This window comes from Acomys minous, assembly GCF_964271855.1.
Source record: "Acomys minous genome assembly, chromosome: 13".
Taxonomy (NCBI): domain Eukaryota; kingdom Metazoa; phylum Chordata; class Mammalia; order Rodentia; family Muridae; genus Acomys; species Acomys minous.
Genome location: NC_140495.1, coordinates 365,001 through 385,689, shown reverse-complemented (window position 1 = coordinate 385,689; position 20,689 = coordinate 365,001). Strand labels below are relative to the sequence as shown.

The 20,689-nt window shown below is 44.9% G+C and overlaps 1 long non-coding RNA gene and 1 pseudogene across 2 annotated transcripts in view; one reads left to right on the top strand and one right to left on the bottom strand.

Moving 5' to 3' along the window:
• LOC311580991 overlaps positions 1-20,689 on the bottom strand; it is a 310,197-nt gene that overhangs the window by 118,450 nt on the left and 171,058 nt on the right. The window lies entirely within an intron of this gene.
• Positions 16,116-17,921, top strand: LOC311580700 (F-box/LRR-repeat protein 19-like; annotated as a pseudogene). The gene is made up of 2 exons: positions 16,116-16,326; positions 16,564-17,921. The product of its transcript is annotated as an F-box/LRR-repeat protein 19-like (transcript).

The following is a 20,689-nucleotide window of genomic DNA, read 5'->3' as shown; positions in this document are numbered from 1 at the left end:
TGGCTTTTATCTTCAAGAAGAACCTTCCTTTTTGCCTCCCTCCTGGATGGAGGCAAGCAAGCAAGCAGAGAAAATGGCCATCAAGGTGGGACCCACAAAGCAAGGGTACATTCCACAAATACTGGTCGCAGAGAACTGAGTCTAGCACATGTGGGGAGCCAAGACCATAGCTGGCAAGCATCTCGGACTTTGGCATAATACATTGAGTGGACCTGGGGCAGGCTACCTTGTGACCTCTTTCCCTCCTTGCCTCAGGGTACATTCCAGAAGGCTGCCTTGCAACCTCTTCCCCTCCCTCAAGGTAACTCTCCAGCTGTTCACAGTATTCCCGGAATTACAGAGGCCGTCAGAGGACGAGCGAAACAAAGTCTATAGATAACATCTTGTGGTTCCAGATGCCTAACAATTCCACCCAGCCCCACAACCACAGGGGCCCTCGCCCTGCCAAACTTCCTCACTTCCTGATATCTAGCGAAAACCGCCCACCTGGATCACCCCACTCAGCCTCCTGCTTCAATGGTATATAATTGCCTGTGAGAAAATAAAATTTGGTCAGCTTGATCAGACTCCTTGACTTGCTGTCTGTTCTTCGTGTCTCTTGTCCCCCATTCTCTCCCTAGGGGTCCCAGGGTCCCAGCTGATTGTCCAGCGGGTCCGGACAAGCACACACAGTCATCTCAGAATCTACATTCTGAGTCTACATTCCACCCAGCCACCCACCCCTGGTAGTCATGTCTGTCACTCAGCCAGCCTCTAGCACCTTCCTTCCCACCTAGATAATAGAGCCAGGCGTGGTGTTTCCCAGCACTCTGCATAGAAGGAGAAAATGAATTAATTGCTTTATGTAAACAATTTGAAGTTTTGGGGAACACAATGCTTCCCAATGTCTGTCTCCTCCAGGTTTCTCATTTCTCTTCCACACACACCTCCCGCCCCCAGGGAGTGTGCATGCCTATGAGCAGACTGGGGACAAAACAGAAAACTGCTATTCTGCTATTTCTGGAGTGAGCACTGACTTACCTTCTAGAGATCCTGAGTTCATAGTTGGCTCAGGACCACCTATAAGGTGATCTGGTGCCCTCTTCTGGCCTACAGGTGTACATGCACATAGATAAACGAAGTAGATGGGTAGATGGAATAAATAAAAGAATTCCAGAGAAACCCTGGAAGTAAAACAAGGGGGTAAAAAATAGATAGATAGATAGATAGATAGATAGATAGATAGATAGACAGACAAACAAATAAATAAATAAATAAATAATGGTCAACTCTTTTGATGGACTGATTACCCGTTTTATGAAAGAGGGACAATTGGTCAACCTCCTCTCAGGAATCCAGATCTGTTGCCCCACTTCTAGCGACTGCCAGGAAGCCAAGAGACAGCTACTGGACCCTATCTCTTCATATTTGATTATTAGAAAGAAAGAAAAAGTGACGGACAACTGGTCAACCTCCTGTTTCTCCTGTTTATAATTTAGAAAATGTGTTATATACATATACATAAATGTATTATATGTTTATATATACATATATATGTATATATATAATGTATAGATTTAAAAAATCAGGGTGGAAAAAGTCACTCACTCTCACTTTTGTTCAGGAAGAAGTGGATACTAACCAGTATCCAGTCTACAAAAGGAGGCAAAATTTCTCTTTACTTCCAAAAGAAAACAACAGGTCAAGCAAAGCCTTCCTTTGATTTCTATCCTCACACAGTGGGATTAATTTGTAAGAGGGAGACTAGAGGAGCCAGAGGGTCTTCTAAGCCCAAGTAAACCGTGAAGACCAGATCTTCAACTGGAGCGAGTTTGGTTTGCATTTGGTTTGGTTTGGTTTAGTTTTGGTTACTGAGGAGGAGGGTGTCACCTATTTTTAGTAAACAGTTTATAGATAGCTGCACAACCCTGAGCAACACTCCAAACAAACTGCTAATGTTTAGTCAGAGCATGGTGGCATACTCTAAATTCAGCCCTTGGGAGCCAGAGGCAGGGGACTCAAGGAGACCATGCCAATCTCTGATGAGACAGTGACTTCAAGGACAGATTGTATAAGACCATTGACTTTATAAGACCATCCTTCAAGAAATATATTAAGCCCGACGTGGTGGCACTCAGGAGGCAGAGGTAGGTGGATCGCTGTGAGTTCGAGGCCAGTCTGGTCTACAAAGTGAGTCCAGGACGGCCAAGGCTACACAGAGAGACCCTGTCTCGAAAAACCAAAAAAAAAAAAAAAAAAATATATATATATATATATATATATATATATATATATATATATATATATATATAAGATTAGCCTTCTCAATGTTTGGAGTCATCTGTCTCCAGACTCTGAGAGTACTGAGAGAAGAGAGAGGCACAGCAAAGAAGCTGATGCTCCGGAAAGGCCATTTTGGAGGTGATTTACAAATGACCAGTCTAGCTGGACATGGAGACAGTGAAGAAAACAGAAAACTGGAACATGGGTGGTCAAGGAGAGAAAACAGACGAGAGAATGAAGAGGGAGCATAGACATGGAGTGTTAACCATGGTAACAGGAAGCTTGGGACTTAATGCTGAAGGGAATGACAAGATTTTACTGAAAAATGAATTTAAAGAGAGACCCCTCCCCCAGTAGAAACTGCTTAGCACAGGGCAGACAAAAGATGATTTAGTGAAAGTATAGTCAAGTTAATCAACCAGGAAGTAAACTGAGGCGGCACAAGAGTGTGACCAGGAGGACAAGCTGATCCAAAAAGAAACCTTTGCTCCTTGTGTTTCTCTACTGAGTCCTTGAACACTGTTGATGCTTGACAGTCACGAAAGTGAGCATTCCGCAGATACAGCATAGTGACAAGCCTGGGCTTAGTGACAGTGAGCATTCCATGGATACAGTGTAGTAACAAACCTAGGCTGAGTGAAAGTGAGCAATTCCATCTTTGGAAGGGGGAATTATTTACATATATAGATCCCAGTTCAGGGACAGAAGACTGAAGTTCACTAGTCTAACCCCCAGGCTAACCCTGGGCTGCAGCACAATGCCCACTGCAGCCTCCTTTCCCCTCTTTCCCCATCTCCAGTGGCTCACATAGTCTGTGAGCTTCCTTCCTCCCACCCGCTGCTTTCTCCCAGGTCCCAATCCTACCAGGCACTCTGTGGGAACCCACAGACCACTCAGACTGGGGAAATAAGTAGGCTAATTGCAGATCTTCATCTTTCCTATAAAGTACAGTCCCCCAGTCTCATCCCTAGCTCTCTATCAGACCTTCTGCTGTGGCCTCCTGCCATCATTGTCACCCGCCCGCCCCCTGCCTGTATTCCTAGGGTACTAAGGAAGCAAATCCTGGTGAAAACCTGCTTTCTTCCACCCTGTGAGCACCCTCAGCTCCCTCCATCCCATCCCTGTCAATGTCTGTCTTTGCTCTGGCAAGGTCCAGGGTGGAATCTGGTGCTGATGTGGAATCTTCCCACCGAGCCGCTGGCTCAGGCAGCTCAGGACTGAAAGAAGAAAGAGGGAAGGGAGCCTAGGATTCCTTCTCTAGTGCCTGGCTGTAGTGCATCTAAGGAGGAAAACTTAAACTGACCATAATTTTCCTACAGTCAGGGCTGTAAAAGCAGCGTCTAGTAAAAAAGAACTGCAGGTGGTGGGGGTGGCTCAAAAAGGAGGCTCTTTGCCCTGTAGGTCCCCAGAAGGTTAAAGCATGCCTGCTTGTCTGAGGGGGCTAAGGGGAGCCCCGAGTCTGTAAACTTATCTGTGACTCTACAGCATGTGAGGCCCTAAGCAAGTCCAGTCTAGACACAGTCCAGAAAGATGCCTTTTGTACAGCAGGCATCACATACTCACGTGTCTTTTGTTATGGCTGTAAGACCTGTACAGTGTCACCAAATGGTATGAATTTTAAATTCCTCTGTGATTCTATGAGACTGGGTAAGACATGGGAGGGCGTCCATCCTTAACGAGAATGTGCTGAAGTTGCAGATGACTACACTTCAAACTCTGTGTCTAGTGTACGGTGTCAGTGTGTTATGACAGAAACATCTTTTACATTTGAAGAGACTGGAACTGAAACTTTTGCTGGACCTCACAGCCAGAGCTAATAAGGTGCACTGATGTCATCTAAGACTGCTATTCCACTGGGTACTCAGCCTGTTTATTTAATCTGCCTTTAAGAAAATGATGTAGGGGCTGGGTAGATGGCTCAGCAGTTAAGAGCACTGTCTGTTCTTCCAGAGGTTCTGAGTTCAATTCTCAGCAACCACATGGTGGCTCATGACCATCTATACTGGGATCTGATGCCCTTTTCTGGCCTGCAGGTGCACATGGATAGAGTACTCATATACATAAAAAAATAATCATTTAAAAATGAGAGAAAGAGAACAGTATAACAAGCAAACTTACTTTCCTTGGCTTTTCCATGTAATAAACATCTATGACCCTAGTTAACACACAGATATAATATTAGATCATGTGCTTGATTTAGCTACTCTTCTTCTGCTGTGAAAAAGCACCCTGAGCAAGGCAGCTTAAAGAAGAAAGTGTGTAATGGAGGCTTCTTATGTTTCAGGGGTTGAGCCCGTGACCACTTTACTGGATAGTTTCATGTCAACACAGCTGAAGTCATCTGAGAGGAGGTGATTAATTGGTGATTGATGGGGAGGGCCCAGCCCATTTGGGTGGTGTCGTGCCTGGGCTGGTGCTTCTGGGTTCTATAAGAACGTAGGCTGAGCAAGGCACGAGGGAGAAGTGAGTAAGCAGCACCCTCCATGGCCTCTGCACCAGCTCCTGCCTGAGAATTCCAGCCCTGCTTGAGTTCCTGCCCTGACCTCCTTTGATGATGAACAGTGATGTGGAAGTGTAAGCCAAATAATCCCTTTCCTCGCCAACTTTCTTTTTGATCATGGTGTTTCATTAGAAAGAATAGAAACCCTAAAACAACCCTCATGGCATGGAGCACAGCTGCGGTCAGGTAGGGATGATGCTGGAGCAGTAGCTGAGAGCACACGGTGGAGGGGGGGAGTGTGGGGGAGAGTAGGGATGGGTGGGGGCTGTGTGGAATGATGTGGTCTTTTGAAACCTTTAAGCCCACCCACGGTGACCAGGCTGGCCTCGAACTCACAGAGATCTGCCTGCAGACACACCTCCTGGAGGAGGGAGGAGACTACACCTCCAAATCTTTTCCTAATAGTTCCACCAACTAGGGACCAAACATTCAATTATATGAGCATATAGGAGCCCAACTTTATTCAAACCACAGTACTTTTCCATGCCCTGGCAAAGAATAAAGCATATGTGTTCTAATAATAATTTTCTGGATACAGAAAATGTAGAGGAAGAAAAATTTATAAATAAATATTCACGATAATTATTTAATATAGCATTCAGATATTACTTGATAATGGTGTTTTAAGTAATTTTTCATTTCTGAGTCAGTAGGAATCAATTGGTGCCAGTAACTTAATGTCTTGTAAAACTGTTAAAGATTTTGGTAAAGTATTCCCTATTCCTTCCCCAAGTGATGCTTTCTATGACGTTCAATGAATACAAAGCCAAGCATGGTGGCACACGCCTTTAATCCCAGCACTCTAGAGGCAGAGGCAGGTGATCACTGTCTTATACCTTTATATTAGTAAGTAACAACAGAAACCTTCAACATAATATTGTATGACAGAATAGGGCCCCTTGTCAACTCGTAATTCTTACTAGTGACAGGAATTAAAACACTACTTTTCTCATTCTAACCAGAACTATGTCCTGTGGTCTTTGTAGGGAGTGGTAGTGGAAACAAAAGAGTGGTGTTGCTGCGACCTCTTCTGGCCAAAGGTGGTCATGCGCTTGACCTGAAGAAATGAGGATGTGCATTACCAGGTATGGGGCGCCACCTTGTGGAAGTAAGGATTTAGTGCATCTGATCTGGGTCTTGTCCAATAATTGCCTTGGTTTGCAGCTACTTGATGACATGAGTCATCCATCCTCGCCACAAGCACCTTCTCTCTCTCAAAAAGAAACCCAACCTTGAGCCGGGCACACGTCTGTAATCCTAGCACATGGGAGGCAGAGGCAGGCGGATTGATATGAGTTCAAGGCCAGCCTGGTCTACAAAGCGAGTCTAGGACACCCAAGGCTACACAGAGAAACCCTGTCTCTAAAAAAACAACCACCAACAAAAAACAAACAAACAAACAAACAAAAAAACCCAACCTTAGTCATAAAGGAAAGGCACAGGGCTGGAGAGAAGGCTCAGAGGTTGAGAGCATCCTATCCCAGAAGTCCCGAGCTAAATTCCAAGCAACCACATGGTGGCTCACAACCATCCACAATGGGATCTAATGTCTTTACTGGAGGGCAGGCATTCATGCAGACAGATCCCTGCATACACAATAAAATAAATCTAGGAACAACAACAACAACAAACCAAACAAACAAACAAAAAACAGGAAAGTCACAATTGATCTCCATTGAGATTCATGCTCCTATAATTAATTATATTGTATAATGAGCCAATGGTTAATTGTTTGTGGACACTGGGAAGAAGCTGCCTGTAATCTCACCACTTGGGAGGCAGAGACATGCAGATCTGTGAGGCCAGCCAGGTCTGAAAAATAAAATAAAAATAAAACAAAGAAGAAGAAGAAGAAGAAGAAGAAGAAGAAGAAGAAGAAGAAGAAGAAGAAAGAAAGAAAGAAAGAAAGAAAGTAAGTAAGTGCCTGTCGAGGCAGTGGCTCACTATTAGTCCAAGAACTGAGGGCAGAGGTAGATACATCCTGCTCTCCATAAATAGCTCCAGGCTAAATATAAAGAGAAAGAAGGCTTCTGTTCCAAAATATGATTTTCACTAATGGACCACCAAGATAAATACGTCTTTGCAGATGTGTGTCCCTTTGGGATGCACAGTATAAGATCAAGCTTTATTATGCCAAGAGAAGATTCATGAGAAATGAGAATGGATCAACCAGGCAGATAAGAACAGAAGTGATTTCTGATTTACTGTTCATTGATTTAAGAGTCCACAGTAGCAGCCGGGCACGGTGGCACACGCCTATAATCCCAGCACTCGGGAGACAGAGGCAGGTGGATCGCTGTGAGTTTGAGGCCAACCTGGTCTACAAAACAGGTCCAGGACAGTCAAGGCTACACAGAGAAACCCTGTCTCGAAAAACCAAAAAAAAAAAAAAAAAAAAAAAAAAGAGTCCACAGTAGCTGCTTAAGGAACCATTAAGGGGCAGGAGATGTGACTCAGCAGCCAAGGGCAGTGGTTGCTCTTGCAGTTTCCAGGTTCATTTTCCTGTGTCTGCCTGGGGACTTGACATCTTTCCAGAACTTGATCACTTTCAGTTGTCTTATTGCTCTAGCCAGAACTTCAAATAAAATATTGAATAGATGTGGGGGAGAATGGACAACTTTGTCTTGTTCCTCATTTTAGTGGATTGTTTTGAGTTTCTCTCCATTTACTTTGATGTTGGCTATAGGCTTGCTGCAGATTCCCTTTATTATGTTCAGGTATGTGTTGGAGGTGGGTCTGGTGTATTTTGATGCTAATCACTGTTTGTCAGCTTGTATCTAACCTGTTTGACCAATAAAAGGCCATTACTCCTGGGCAGGGCAAATGGGATGGGCGTGGCTAAAGTTCCTCGGCTTTGAGAGACACAGAAAATCTTGGGAGGAGGAGGGGAGAGGTGGAAGAAGGCTGCGGCATGGCTTGGGTGAAGTAGAGGCATATGGCCAGCATGGATGGAGATTTGGTCCAGATGCTGAAAAATAGCAAGTATTTGGGATTATGGGTGGGAGGTAGCTTGATGGAAATTATTAGAAGCAGATGGCGTAAGAAGTAGTTTATGGATTTAATATCTGCCCTGCCCAAGGTTAACTAAGGCTATTCTGGGTCTTGACTGATTGCTAGCGGGTTATAAAATACCGCCATAATGATAATTATAGTCCTAATAATAACATTATTAGCTACACTGATAAATTAACCACAATAGGTATGTCCCTTGTATCTGTAATTTCTCCAAGACTGTTATCATGAATTGGTGTTGGATTTTGTCAAAGGCTTGGTAGGTGGCAAATGAGATGACCCTGTGTTGTTTTTTGTTTTTTGTTTTTTGTTTTCTGTCAGTTTAATTATATGGTGGGTTACATTTACTGATTTTTGTATGTTGAACCATCCCTGCATCTCTGGGATTAAGCCTACTTGAACATTGTGTGTGATCTTTTTGATCTGTTCTTTGATTGAGTTGGCAAATATTTTATTGAGTATTTTTGGATCTATGTCCATGATGGAAATTGGTCAGCAGTGCTCTTTCTTTGTTGAGTAATTATGTGCTTTGGGTATTGTCGGGAGCAGAGAGTTTACACTCAGAATCCGGAACAAAAGAGGCAGGCCAAGAGCAAGTGGTACGATTAACAAGAGAGGTTTATTAGCAATACAAAGGCAACTACAGCAAAGGGCAGCAGCTAAGGCTCCAAGGCCAAGCCACCAATACCATTCCGTTATACTCTTAAAACTATCCTAAAACTATCTTAATTCTAATAGGAGTAGCATTTAGCATCTTATAACATCAATGTTCTGGGAGCTTATGCCATTAGGGTATACGACCTGATATCGAGAAGTTCTGCCGAACAGGTTCGCTGCTGCGACTTGAATCAATTCTCCGGTTGTTATCTGACAGCATGTCTGTCTGCTCTGTCCTGGGAGAGCGCCCCATCGGCTGCATTTTAGGTGATCATGGTGGCAGAGAGAGAGAGAGAGAGAGAGAGAGAGAGAGAGAGAGAGAGAGAGAGAGAGGGAGAGCTAGCTGCTTCTTCTCAGGGTTTTTATACTTAACTTAACTTTATCCTCTCTAATTCACACATCTAGCTTTCTGCGTCACTCTTATCACTAACTTGCAGTCGAGGCTGCTCCTAGGTCAGAACTTACTATTAAGGTTTTATCTATCACTCACACATCTGGTCACATGTCAGCTTTTTGGGCTGTCAGCTATTTTCTACGCTGGGCTCTGAAACAAGCCCTGACATGTAGCTGCTTCCTACACTGGGCTTTGAAACAAGCCCTGACATGTTTATTACAGGTATCAAGGTAACTGTGGCTTCTTAAAATGAATTGGGTAATAATCCTTCTGTTTCTGTTTTGTAGAATAGGTTGAGCAGTATTGGTGTTGTCTTCTTTGAATGCCTGGTTGATTTCTGCATTAAAACCACCCAGTCCTGGGTTTTTTTGGTTGGGAGTCCTGTATTGAATTTTTCTGTTTCACTAGGGGTTATAGGTCTACTTAAGTTGATTACCTGATCTTGATTTAACTGTGGTAAGAGTTGCCTATCAATTAAATTATCCATTTCTTTTAGATTTTCCAATTTGTTGGAGTACAGGTTTTTAAAGTCTGTCCTTAACTATTCTCAGTTGTCTGCTTGTATGTTCTTTTTGTTTCCAATTATTAAAATTTGCATATTCTATTTTGGTTATTTGCAATGAATCAACTCTGTTTCATTGATTCTTTGTTGTTTTTGTTTGTTTGCTTGCTTGCTTTTTGGTCCAACGGAGTTTAGTTTATTCAGGGTTGTGGCATCAGCCTGACTCCTGAACGGAAGCTGCACCTTGAGTCTGGGAGTTTCTTGCTGGGGCAGTGGTTGCTTGTGTCTGCCATGCCACAGGCTAACACTTCATAGAGCATCATGGGGAAAATCCACATGGATTCGGTTGGGACGCGGGGGTGGGTGGGGGGAGATCCAGCTTCACGATGTCCTGAGGAATCAGATTCTTATGTATATGTCCATTCTTGGTGAGAATTGTCTCCTCATAGAACTCGTGAGCCAGATCCCCATCTTTATCATAGAACATGGAGCCGTGGCGTGTGAATGGGAAGGGAGGCAACCCTCGGGCTCAAGACTGCACCAAAGATTGCTCAGCGCCGCCTCTCCACCCCGGAGACCCCAAGCTTCGGAGCCTCTGCTGCCCTTGACTGCCCCGCGGGAGCTTGGCGGCTACTGGGCTCTCACTGTGTGGTGGGCGGGGCCGGTCTCAGGTGCTGCTGCTGCTCCCTGATTCTTTGTATTCTTCTCTTTGGTATCTGTTTACTTGATTTTGAGTGTGTTATGAGTTCCTTTAGCGTTTGTTACTTTGTGAACTTTCTGTGGAGAAACAATGTTGTTGTCTCTTCTTGATCCTGAAGGTTTGCCTCTCATTTCTTGGCAACTCTGTTTTCCAGTTGTAATCATCAGTTTGGGTTTTTGTTACTTAAGTGATTGATATGGTTAACACATTGGCTTTAGGTTTTTCAAACTTTCAGCAAATGCTGAAACAGAAGCAGGACTTTACAAGGAGAAAAGAAAGAGGCCCTTTGATCTGGTTTGGAAGCCTAACAAGGTGCCTTAATGGTAATACTTCCTCCTGCCCAAGCCTTAAATTAATGGAAAGAGTATGCAAAGCGATTCCTAGTCCCAGGAAGAAACTTCATATAAAAGCTGCTGCTACTGTGGCCCAAGCGTGGCAGGGTCCATCCCAACTTAGAAGCCAATCTTGACAGGATCACCTTATTGTGCTGGTTCTGGAAATAAGAAAGACGCAAAATTCAAAGATTCGTCCTCCGTGGTTTCAGTTAAGCAATGTCCCAGCTATTTATGTTTGGCAACTTCATAGTCCCAGTGAGGAGACTGTGAGAGTTCATTGCATTGAAGCTGTGAGGAGGAAGCCTGAGTTGCATTTTGAGACCACAAATAAGATGTTGAGACACCTAAGCCATTGAGAAATCTGCATGGAGAGATGCAGATTGGGAGTGGAAGTAGCCAAACTGAGGGATGTATGAAAAGGTATAGGAATAGGGCATCTAAGCCCTTTGACGTGAAGATCCATGTGTGTGAGACATAGCTGCAGGATTTGGTGTTTGCCCTGCTGAGTTTCTTGCCTTGGTCTAATCTCCCCTCACTGTGTACACATTCCTATTTACTGGAATGAGACGGACTATTCTGTGCCATTGTGTGTTGGAAAGATAGAACTTATTTAATGATTTTATAAGATGTGTCAATCAACAGATTGTCGTAATTGTCAGAAGCGGCTTTGGACATTTGAGCAGTGTACAGGCTGTTGCTTTGGGCATTTGAACAGTAAACATGCTGTTGCAGATTATTAGGATCATTACAATTAGACTAAATGGAATTGCATTACAGGATGACCATAAGCCTATAGTGACCATGGTGAGAATGCAGTTGTTTGAGTCAAAAAGCTCCTAGATTAGAGGTTGTCTTTGAGCACTTGTCTGGCTTTTGTGACTTTCTTTGGTGAGCTTGTGGATGCTTTTGTAGGAGGAGCCTTTCTAGATTCTGTTAGTGTATTTTGTACAGTTTACTCTTGTTCATTCAAATGCTGATTTCTCTACCCCACTATCTAGTTTGCATTGAGATGTTTACTTCAGGTACCTCAGGTGTCAAGTTTGTGTTGACATGTCACCATTTGTTCTCTTTATTGCCAATAAAAGTCAACTAGCCAGTGCTGAGCAATAACAGAGACTAGGGTGGGACATCTTGGTCCAGTGAGGGGAGAAGAAAGATCAGGAAGGAAAGGACGGATGCCTGTGGAGAGGACCAGGAAACACCAGGAGAAATGAACTGGACCATGGAGATGAGAAATTGGGAGGAAGGTAAACTAGCTTGGAGGCTTAGTATTATGCTCTCTGCTAATTAAACAGATTCTAGTCTCTCTGTGTGGTGTTTTGGCTAAGTACTAAGCACTAGTTATCATAAAATTATAAATACTAATACCATTCAAGAAGGTTCCTTATTGGGGATGAAATTTGGTTGTCTATAGACTCAATCCATTTCCTGTTCTTAGTGTCTACTGTGTTGTGGTTGAAACTGATCAGTTAGCTTCCTTCTCATGCTGTCTTGCCTGCACCAGTATAGACTCTATCCCTAACTCACATAAGATACAGTAGAAGCAATTGCTACCCAATGCTAAGCTAATTTGCTAGTCTAGTGTTTTTATATTTTTAAATTTGTTGTTTTTGTTTCTGTTTTTGGAAACAAAGTTTCTCTGTATAGTCCTAGCATTCCTGAAAGTAAATATGTAGGCCAGACAAGTGCCAGACTTGGAGATCTCCCTGACTCTGGCTCCAGAGTGCTGTGATTAGTTTGGGCCAACATGCCTGGCTGTTTTTTTTTTTTATTTTTTATTTTTATTTAAAGATTTATTATTTATTCTTATGTATATAGTGCTCTTCCTTCATGTACATCTGCAGGCCAGAAGAGGACATCAGATCACATTATAGATGGTTGTGAGCCACCATGTTGTTGCTGGGAATTGAACTCAGGACCTCTGGAAGAGCAGTCAGTGCTCTTAACTTCTGAGCCATCTCTCTAGCTCCCTGTTTTTGTCTTTTTTTTTTTTTTTAATAAAGTTAGCGGAAGTTCTTGGAATGTAGGTTTTTGTACAAGGAAGCATATGCTGTTGTGCTGATCTTCATCCACATCTTGAATTTTGAAATTTGGCAGAGAGTGTATTCTGTTTTTAGAATGGCATGTATTCATGATATTAATATGACCTGAGCCTTCTGAGTCATTGGATTGTAGGTGTGTGACATTCTTCCTACATGTGTTTGTTCTGAATTTTTGAATGTCTATGAGTGTTTTTCCTGTATGCATGAACATGTATATCATGTGTGTCTCCTCTTCACTGCTGTCAGAACTCCTGAACTTGGAATAATGAATAGTTGTGAGCCCCATGTAAATAATGACAATTGACCTCAATTATTTTTTCCTTCACTTTTCTATTTCTTATTTTATTTCTTATTTTTATTTTTGGTTTTTCAAGACAGTATTTCTTTGTGTAGCCTTGGCTGTCATGGACTCACTTTGGAGAGTGGGCTGACCTCGAACTCATAGTGATCTGCCTGCCTCTGGCTCCCAAGTGCTGGGATTAAAGGCATGCACCACCAATGCCCAGCTTACCTCAATTATTTTCAATACCAGCAAGAGCTTTTAACTGGTGAGCCATCTCTCCTGTCCTATTTTGTTTATTTATATTGCTATTTATATGTATTACATTTATATTGCTATTATTTCCTTCTGTACATTTATAAATGTTTAAACATGCATTCCCTTTTAGTAAAATCTTACTAATATTACAGTGTAAACTGGGATACCTCAGGTTTATGGAAGATGAATATCGAACAGGAGTGAATGTGTAATTCTTTGTAGGAACTTCAGTAAAGACCTGTGAGTTCTTTCTGTCTTTTTTGTTTGTTTGATTGATTTTTTTTTTCAAGGGAGTCAGGATCTTAATATGTACTTCTTGCTGTCCTGGAAGTCATGGCATAGAACAGGCTGGCACCTGCCTCTGCCTCCTGAGCTCAGGGATTAAAGGCATGAGCAAGTACACCCAGCTTGCCCATCATTTTTGTAGTTAGTAATTGTTCCTACAACTTCTCTGATGTGTGATCTGTGTGCTTCTCTCTCTATGTCTGTTAATTAGCATTTCTCTTGCAAGGCTATTTCCTGTTCAAAGGGTGCAGAAATGACAAATGCCAAGAGCTACGCAGGATTGGCAAAAGCAAGCCTGTGATCCTCTGGAGGCAGCTCACTCATTTTTCACAGCTGTAGCCCTGGTTTAGGAAAAGCCTACGTGATTTTGCCTCAAAACTGCTTCCTGATGCTACACTGTCTTTCCATGCTTCTCTCTTGTGTCAGTCATAATGCATTATGCAGATTTCCTGCATAATCTTATGAAAGTGATTATATAGTTCCTGATAGTGATTTCTGAATACAAATTGGCAAAAAACTGCTAGGAGTTCTGTGAACCACATGAGTTACACCAGAAAGAAAAGCAAGATTGAGCCACATTAATGATCAAGGGAATGCATTCATTCTAGGTTTAGTCCAGGCTGAGTTCTAGGTGTTCACCACAATAAGAAAGACCATATGAACATAAAAACAAAGAACAAACAGTTTTCTATACAAGACAGGACAGACACCTGTTTCCTGATAACAACTTTGACACCAAAAACTTTTGTTGTGAACACATAATGTACATATGAAATAAGAAAAAGATAAAGCTTCTGCTTGGGACTCAGTGAGCTTATAGATAAAACTAATATTTAAACTTTAATGAGTAAAAAATGTCCAGTTAGATATAGTTCTAATGAAATAACTTAAAATCAATAGTCCTGCTGTAATTCTTCTGTGTAATGATTGTATAGGGGAGATAAAAACCTAGGACAGGAATAAAAGAGAGAGGGGCTTGCTAGAGCCTGTCCTACCCATTTACTATGTGTCTGTGTATATAAGTTCACATGTGAATAGATATGTGCATGCATGTTTAAATGTCTGCGTGTGTGTGTGTGTGTGTGTGTGTGTGTGTGTGTAAAGCTGGGAACTCCCTTGTATGTATGAACCTGTACCTGTCTGCATGTCTCATTGCTTACATGAGCTGATACAGTGGAAGAGCCACAGCCAGGGCCGGGTTCCCCTGAGATTTGCTGCATTCTTTACAAAAGAGACTGTTAAAGTCAACGTCATCACCACAGGAAAACTTGTGGGAATCTGCTGTTCAAAGCCCATGTTTATTTTACTTGTATGAATTTATGTGTAAAGTTTTTTTTCCCCTCTTTTTTTCCCCCTTCTCCTTGTCTAGCCACAAGAAAACCAGTCCAGAACTATTCCTTGGCCTTTTTCAGGTTTCTAGCTTCCAGCAAGCCACTGTTGAACGCCTAAGTCAGCCACTAAGTTTAAAAGCAAACTAAGGTTTTTCCTTTACAACCTCCTGTTGTTTACAGCAGGAAACTGTCACAGCCATCTGCTGTTAAACAATAGACTCCTTAGCTAAAGAGTGGCTTTGACTGCAGAAGAGCCAGAAAAACCAAATAGCTCAATTGATAAAGCATCAGATGGTTCTTTGGAATTCACCAACACTGTGTCCTGTCCAAATACTAACATGTGTGTCAAGGCTGGCCCTTGATGGAGAGGAATCTCATTATTCAGTTCCCTTCTAAAATGACTTGGTGGTTACAGTAGAACTTTTGTGTCTGGAAACGAGTGGAGGAAGCACCAGAGTTACATGACTATGTTGTCAATGGCAAGGCATGTACAGTGATGTCAGTGTCCTGCTTTCTGTGTACACATGTACAGCATACTTTAGGATGCAGTGACCTATGATGAAGTGCATGTGAACTTCACTCAGGAAGAATGGGCTTTGCTGGATCCTTCCCAGAAGAGTCTCTACAAGGATGTGATGCTGGAGACCTACACGAACCAAGCTGCTGTAGGTAGGACTGGATTATCTCTTGCTTTTTAAAGTCTGGGGACAAATGTTTCTCTGTTACTGATGTTCTTCTGCAATTTCAGTTGAGAATGAGGGAGAATGAGGTGAATAAATCAAGCATGGTTCTTAGAGACTCTGGATATAATAACTTCAATATTCATAATTTCCAATAATATATAATATATTTTCTGGTACTATATTTTAAGCTGCAATTTTGGAGACCATAATATTGAAGAACGTTGTCAAGTTCTAGAAGACATGGAGGGTAATTTTCATGTGCAAGCTGATACATGTCTCGCAGAAGAAATTTTAATGTGCCCTGCAAGTTTTAAAGAAAAGTAACAGTGCTAAAAAACGAAAAAACCGAACCCCCTCTTTGCCCTGTCTCTGTGGGTCAGGGGGACCTAGGGGAGGGTGGCAGGTTGCAGCATGAACCAGTGGTGGGAGGGGTTTGAGCCCCGGAAATGGTGGGGAGCCAGGGATCTTTCCCTGGATGGCTAGACAGTTGGAGCTGGAAAGGGGCCAGTTAAGGGTTGGGGACCTTTGGGGAGAGGTGGGGGTGGGGAACTGAGGCTGGTACCGGGACTGAGTGGTGTCTGGGCAGAAGCTGAGCACCCTGTGCCCAAGGAGCCCCCCTTTGGCCTGGAGTGGCTGAGTGACTGAGCCCCCCAGAGCAGGACCTTCCCCTGGAAGGTCCTTGCAGCAGCTGGTGGGAGGGCCTTTCCTCACTCGCTGTTGTCCCGCCCTCCGCTGGAGGGAGGGGCCGAACGCCCTCAGGAGGCGTGGACCGAGGAATTCCGAGCGTTTCTCGCCCTGCACGCCACTGGCCGCCGACCCGCCTGGAGTTGGCTCCCGGGACACGTGAGAGCCTTCCGTGGTGTTGACACCCCCAATGTCGTCGGGCAGGCAAGGCCCTGGGGCTGGAGTGGACCAACGCTGAACCTGCTGCCGTCGCTGCCAGACCTGTGTGCGAACTGAGTGTGGGGACTGCCATTTCTGAGGAGACATGAAGAAACTGCGGGTGTCAGTGGAGCAGGCGCATGAAGCAGTCCTGCCTGCTTCGGCAGTGCACTGCGCCCGTGCTCCCACACACAGCTGCATGCGTGTGCTAACTGAGTGCAGGGACTGCCATTTCTGAGGAGACATAAGTAAGCTGGGGGCGAGCGCATGAAGCGCCCGTGCTCCCACACACAGCTGTGTGCATGTGAGAACTGAGTGCGGGGACTACCATTTCTGAGGAGACATGAAGAAGCTGGGGGCGTTGGCGGGGCGGGCGCATGAAGCGGTCTTGCCTGCTTCGGCAGTGCATTGCGCCCGTGCTCTCACACACAGCTGTGTGCCTTCTATGTGGGGAAGCTGGGAAGGAGGAAAGTGGATGGAGAGGAAGAGAAGTTTGGTTTGAGCCTCATGGAGTGTACAGTCTGCAATGAGATTGTCCACCCTGGCTGCCTGAAGATGGGAAAGGCTCAGGGTGCTATCAATTCAGAGATCCCTAACTGCTGGGAGTTCCCCCAAGATACCCAGGAAGGATGGACAAGGATGCAGGTGAGGGTCCAGGGTGCCACAGGGCTGACAGTGGTGAGGGGGCAGATAGAAGCTGACAGAGGAGCCACCACCTCCACCTCTGCCCAGAAGAAAGGGACCCTTACCTGCTGGCCCTCCCCCTGAACATGTGTCTGGGCCCCCAAACGGAAGGAGTGGGAGGCGGGGAATGAGACCCCCGACCCCAAGGAAAAAGGTGAAAGGAGGCCAAGAGAGGCACTTGAAGAAGGTGGGTGAAGATGCCTGCCTCCCCCTAGGAGGAGACCCAGGCAGCCCTGGCCTTCTTCCCCGCAGGGTTCTGAATCCCAGCCAGGCATTCTCATCCTGCCACCCTGGGCTCCCTCCCGAGAACTGGGAGAAACTCAAGCCACCTATGGCTTCTGCTGAGGGCCCGGCAGTGCCATTCCTATCACCACAGAGGGAGAAACTCGAGCGTTTCAAGCATATGTGCCAGCTGCTGGAGCGGGTGCCTGATACCTCTTCTTCCTCATAAGACTCAGACGCAGACTCAGACTCCTAGGGCACAATCCTTAGTGAGGACAAAGCTCCTGGGGAGGCCTGGAATGGCCTTCAGCCAGCCTGGGGCAGCTCTGGCAATAAGGAAAACCATGGGGTGATGGTGGGCTAAATGCCCTGGCAGTGGGGGACCACTGTTCTATTGTCCCCTGGGTCCTGCCCCACCACCATGGCCTCCACAGTTACGCCCCCCCCCTTGAAGCCCTGAGCCTGACACTCTGCCTTTGCTGCTGCCTCGGGCTGCATGGCTCCATGTCTTCCAGCATCTTGGACTCCAAGAGTTATGTGTCTGCATGCGAGTCTGCCGGACTTTGAGCTGCTGGTGCTACAACAAGCATCTGTGGCCTCTGATGGCCCTAAGCCGGAGGAAGCCGCTGACCCCACCCATGCTTAATGGGGTTGTTTGCCGCCAGCCATGTGCTCTGGACCTCAGTTGGATTGGTGTTTCCACAAAAAGCAGCTCATGGGCTTCTGAACCGACTGCCAGGGTTAGGTGCTTTCTGGGTGGTCCTGGCTCACCATCTCTGCCCTGGGCTCCACCCCACTGCCTGCACCGTGCCTCCTGGACCTCCACTGGATTAAGGATGTTGAAGACTCCCAGTTCTTGGACCTCTTGCCCTCATTTCACTCCCTAACGTGAGGCCAGGTTATTTTCTTCATGATGTGACACTCCTCAGTTTAATATCTTGGGATTTCTGCCCAGGGACTTGAGCCAGCCTTCCCCTTTCCCACCTACACTGATGCCTTTGGGGAACTTTGCTTCCCATCTCTCCCTTCCACCTGCTTCGTTGTCCATCCCATTGGGGTGTGGGTCAAGAGGTACGGGGGAGGTGTTGGTGGGAGGGGTGGAGAAAGTGCAAGTCTTTAGTAGAGAAGAGTGAGGGGGCAGGATCCTGAGAGCCACAGTGTTGTGGGAGGTGATGGATGGGTGCGGGGAGGGCAGAGAGCAGACCAAGAAGGGTTCAGGAAACAAAGACCAGTTGGGTGGGGTGGGGGTCCAAAAAGGGGAAACCAGAGGAGCACTTGGGGATCCAGGAGTCAGATAGGGGGCTCTATAAACCAGGAAATGCCAGGACTGGGGGCTGGGAGAGGAGCAGATGTGGGGCTCGTTCCCTCCCTGTGTGGTTACCCCTATCCCTTCCCTCTGCCCAGATTTCAGTTCTTTCCCTGACCCTGACTCCTTGAACGTCACTGAAAATGGCAGCTATTGCAAGGAGTGGGGGCCACGGGTCAACCTGCTGTATAGCTTGTGGCCCAGGTGAGGGGTGAGGGGTAGCCCAGACCCCTGCCTGGCTCTCTACACAATACTTGAACACTCATCTGTACTGAACCAGGGGAATCTGGGACCTTGGAGACTGTGATGTGAGGGGACCAGCTTGACCTAAACTGGGCTAGTGGGCACCCCGTTTGGTCTGTCCCACCCCCAGCTCTCTTGCATTGCTGTCTCAAACAGCTCTACCACTCTGACCTGATGGTGGATTTCAGCTTAAAGATGGGCAAGATGGGACTCCTCCAGCTTGGCCCATCCCATTCTTGCATTGTCATGGAAACTTGTGTCCCAGTTGCTGTGGGAACTTAGTTAACAGACTCTTGGCACCTCCCCTCTCCCCATCCCTTTCATTCTTCCAGTGTGAGTGTGTGGTTTCAAGAGCCTGAGGGAGGAGTTGGGTCCAGGTCCCACTCAATTTAGTCCAGGGGGAACTGGATTGCACCACAAGGGGGTGGGGGAGGGGAATCTATCCACATACTTCAGGTAACAGGAAGGTGGCGGGTTGGGGGTGGGGGCTGGGCAGACCAAAGGCAGATGTGGGGGCCTGGGGATGGAGAAAGGCTTGACCTTGGGGACGCTTGAGGGAGGGAAGAAAGCACTGCGGCAAGGGGCAAGTGTGGGACCCAGCCGGTCTCGACCCCTAACCCCCAAGTCTGTACAATATGGTTTGCTATAAAACTCAGAATCGTCAAAACAACAAACAAAACAAAAACAAAACCTAAACCTAAAAACAAATGAGCAAAAACACCTGAAAAAAACCAAAACCCCACTGCTTTAAGTCCAGGGATGATTATTATATTCTCACAAAACCACGCACTTCAGTGTCAGGATTCTGATTTGTGGTCTTTTTTTTTTTTTTTTTCCTCCTCGATTTATTTATTATTATGTTTACAATGCTCTGCCTGCTTTTACACCTGCAGGCCACCAGAGGGCGACAGATCTCATTAGAGATGGCTGTGAGCTGGGAATTGAACTCAGGACCTTTGGAAGAGCAGACAGTGCTCTTAACCTCTGAGCCATCTCTCCAGCGCTGATTTGTGTTCTTAAGGCGTTCATCTAAGAACTGAAACAAGGAAACAGTGACTTAACAGATGTCACTATTTGAATCGTAGACCGATTAGAGCTGTGCTGTAGAACTGCCAGTCGGTTTAGTTTCATACCACTTAGATATTGCAAAAGGAATACATGTTGAATATGTGATAGGTGTGTGTCCAAAACCTTCTATAAGCAAAAAGTCCACAGCATTGCTAGCATTAGACATAGACTTGTAATAATGTTGCTAAGATCAGTGAGAGGGCAGCTTATGATAATCATGAATGTTGTTGTGGAGAAACCCTAATCTCATACCATGTCTGTGAGGAACAAGAATCAAACTGAATACAATAGGAAGCTTTTCATTTTTTATTCTTAATGGGTGCATCCTATGTCACAATGGATACAAGCCATGCGAGCATAGGGATAGTGAAAGAAGCAACATACCTCTCTCCAGAACAATGAGGAGATATGTAGGAGTTCCCACTTTGATTAGACTTTATGAATGTGATACAAGTTTACAATTAATTGGTTTTCCACCATCATCGTGAACCTCCACAAACTCACACTGCAGAAAATCTCTATGAGTACTAAGAATGTGAAAATTCTGTTTGTCCTGGTTCAGTTTTCAAATGTGGTATGACTCACACTATAGAAAATTTTGTGAATGCAGTCAATGTGGTAAAGCTCTGAGTTCTTCCAGTTCTCTTCAAATATATGAAAAGCATCATATAGAAACACGATGCTATAAATGTGAGCCATGTAATAAATGCTCTCACTACCATAGGTATCTTCACAGACTCAACACATGAAGAAGGGGAAAACCATGAACTTAAACAAAGTGATAAAACCTTAAGATCTGGTTCCTCTTTACCATTATTCCCAACTGTAAAATTAATTCACAGAGGAAAATTAATTCAGTGTAATGAATGTGGGAAAGTTTTCACATGCTCTAACTATCTTTGCAGGCATGAAAGAAGTCACATGGGAGAGGAACACTCTGAATATACTCAATATGGTAAAGCCTTCGCACATCAGAGCCATCCTCAAAGGTATGAAATAATTCACTGTGGAGAAATACTCTAAAGATATTTAATATGGTGAAA